Below are 3,180 nucleotides of genomic sequence, written 5' to 3' on the forward strand. Positions count from 1 at the left end.
CCCCCACACTAAAACAGTTTGTCTTTAAGATATGAAAAATATATATTTTAGTATATTTATTTCAGCAGCTTGGAAATAATGCATGAGCCCAAATTCTATAGTTGATGAGAGTACTGAGAGAGAGAAGCAGGTGGTGTGTTGATGAGAGTAGAGAGAGAGAAGCAGGTGGTGTGTTGATGATATTACTGAGAGAGAGAAGCAGGTGGTGTGTTGATGAGAGTAGAGAGAGAGAAGCAGGTGGTGTGTTGATGAGAGTACTGAGAGAGAGAAGCAGGTGGTGTGTTGATGAGAGTACTGAGAGACGAAGCAGGTGGTGTGTTGATGAGAGTACTGAGAGAGAGAAGCAGGTGGTGTGTTGATGATATTACTGAGAGAGAGAAGCAGGTGGTGTGTTGATGATATTACTGAGAGAGAAGCAGGTGGTGTGTTGATGAGAGTAGAGAGAGAGAGAAGCAGGTGGTGTGTTGATGAGAGTAGAGAGAAAAGCAGGTGATGTGTTGATATTACTGAGAGAGTGAAGCAGGTGATGTGTTGATGATATTACTGAGAGAGAAGCAGGTGGTGTGTTGATGATATTACTGAGAGTGAAGCAGGTGGTGTGTTGATGATATTACTGAGAGAGAGAAGCAGGTGGTGTGTTGATGAGAGTACTGCGAGAGAGAAGCAGGTGGTGTGTTGATGAGAGTACTGAGAGAGAGAAGCAGGTGGTGTGTTGATGATATTACTGAGAGTGAAGCAGGTGGTGGGTTGATGATATTACTGAGAGAGAGAAGCAGGTGGTGTGTTGATGAGAGTACTGAGAGAGAGAAGCAGGTGGTGTGTTGATGAGAGTAGAGAGAGAGAGAAGCAGGTGGTGTGTTGATGATATTACTGAGAGAGAAGCAGGTGGTGTGTTGATGATATTACTGAGAGAGAAGCAGGTGGTGTGTTGATGAGAGTACTGAGAGAGAGAAGCAGGTGGTGTGTTGATGATATTACTGAGAGAGAAGCAGGTGGTGTTGATGAGAGTAGAGAGAGAGAAGCAGGTGGTGTGTTGATGAGAGTAGAGAGAGAGAAGCAGGTGGTGTGTTGATGATATTACTGAGAGAGAGAAGCAGGTGGTATGTTGATAATTTTACTGAGAGAGAAGCAGGTGATGTGTTGATGAGAGTAGAGAGAGAAGCAGGTGATGTGTTGATATTACTGAGAGAGTGAAGCAGGTGATGTGTTGATGATATTACTGAGAGTGAAGCAGGTGGTGGGTTGATGATATTACTGAGAGAGAGAAGCAGGTGGTGTGTTGAGAGTACTGAGAGAGAGAAGCAGGTGGTGTGTTGATGAGAGTAGAGAGAGAGAGAAGCAGGTGGTGTGTTGATGAGAGTAGAGAGAGAGAAGCAGGTGGTGTGTTGATGATATTACTGAGAGAGAGAAGCAGGTGGTGTGTTGATGAGAGTAGAGAGAGAGAAGCAGGTGGTGTGTTGATGATATTACTGAGAGTGAAGCAGGTGGTGGGTTGATGATATTACTGAGAGTGAAGCAGGTGGTGGGTTGATGATATTACTGAGAGAGAAGCAGGTGGTGTGTTGATGATATTACTGAGAGAGAAGCAGGTGGTGTGTTGATGATATTACTGAGAGAGAAGCAGGTGGTGTGTTGATGATATTACTGAGAGAGAGTGACGCAGGTGGTGTGTTGATGAGAGTACTGAGAGAGAGAAGCAGGTGGTGTGTTGATGATATTACTGAGAGAGAGAAGCAGGTGGTGTGTTGATGATATTACTGAGAGAGAGAAGCAGGTGGTGTGTTGATGATATTACTGAGAGAGAGAAGCAGGTGGTGTGTTGATGAGAGTAGAGAGAGAGAGAAGCAGGTGGTGTGTTGATGAGAGTAGAGAGAGAAGCAGGTGATGTGTTGATATTACTGAGAGAGTGAAGCAGGTGATGTGTTGATGATATTACTGAGAGTGAAGCAGGTGGTGTGTTGATGATATTACTGAGAGAGAGAGAAGCAGGTGGTGTGGTGATGATATTACTGAGAGAGAGAGAGAGAGAGAGAAGCAGGTGGTGTGGTGATGATACTACTGAGAGTACTGAGAGAGAGAAGCAGGTGGTGTGTTGATGAGAGTACTGAGAGAGAGAAGCAGGTGGTGTGTTGATGAGAGTACTGAGAGAGAGAAGCAGGTGGTGTGTTGATGATATTACTGAGAGAGAGAAGCAGGTGGTGTGTTGATGATATTACTGAGAGAGAGAAGCAGGTGGTGTGTTGATGAGAGTAGAGAGAGAGAAGCAGGTGGTGTGTTGATGAGAGTAGAGAGAGAGAAGCAGGTGGTGTGTTGATATTACTGAGAGAGTGAAGCTGGTGATGTGTTGATGATATTACTGAGAGTGAAGCAGGTGGTGTGTTGATGATATTACTGAGAGAGAGAGAAGCAGGTGGTGTGGTGATGATATTACTGAGAGAGAGAGAGAGAGAAGCAGGTGGTGTGTTGATGATATTACTGAGAGTACTGAGAGAGAAGCAGGTGGTGTGTTGATGATATTACTGAGAGTACTGAGAGAGAGAAGCAGGTGGTGTGTTGATGATATTACTGAGAGAGAGAAGCAGGTGGTGTGTTGATGATATTACTGAGAGAGAGAAGCAGGTGGTGTGTTGATGAGAGTAGAGAGAGAGAAGCAGGTGGTGTGTTGATGAGAGTAGAGAGAGAAGCAGGTGATGTGTTGATATTACTGAGAGAGTGAAGCAGGTGATGTGTTGATGATATTACTGAGAGTGAAGCAGGTGGTGTGTTGATGATATTACTGAGAGAGAGAGAAGCAGGTGGTGTGGTGATGATATTAGAGAGAGAGAGAGAGAAGCAGGTGGTGTGGTGATGATACTACTGAGAGTACTGAGAGAGAGAAGCAGGTGGTGTGTTGATGAGAGTACTGAGAGAGAGAAGCAGGTGGTGTGTTGATGAGAGTAGAGAGAGAGAAGCAGGTGGTGTGTTGATGATATTACTGAGAGAGAGAAGCAGGTGGTGTGTTGATGATATTACTGAGAGAGAGAAGCAGGTGGTGTGTTGATGATATTACTGAGAGAGAGAAGCAGGTGGTGTGTTGATGAGAGTAGAGAGAGAGAAGCAGGTGGTGTGTTGATGAGAGTAGAGAGAGAGAAGCAGGTGGTGTGTTGATATTACTGAGAGAGTGAAGCTGGTGATGTGTTG

The 3,180-nt window shown here is 44.8% G+C and overlaps 1 long non-coding RNA gene across 1 annotated transcript; it reads left to right on the plus strand.

Annotated features, from left to right (window-relative positions):
- Positions 1-387: 387 nt before the first annotated feature.
- On the plus strand, positions 388-892 carry LOC135522946 (uncharacterized). Its single transcript, XR_010452747.1, has 3 exons — positions 388-456; positions 524-558; positions 814-892. It is a non-coding gene; the product is annotated as an uncharacterized LOC135522946 (long non-coding RNA).
- Positions 893-3,180: the final 2,288 nt, after the last annotated feature.

Source organism: Oncorhynchus masou, chromosome 30 (assembly GCF_036934945.1).
Source record: "Oncorhynchus masou masou isolate Uvic2021 chromosome 30, UVic_Omas_1.1, whole genome shotgun sequence".
In the NCBI taxonomy this organism is placed as follows: domain Eukaryota; kingdom Metazoa; phylum Chordata; class Actinopteri; order Salmoniformes; family Salmonidae; genus Oncorhynchus; species Oncorhynchus masou.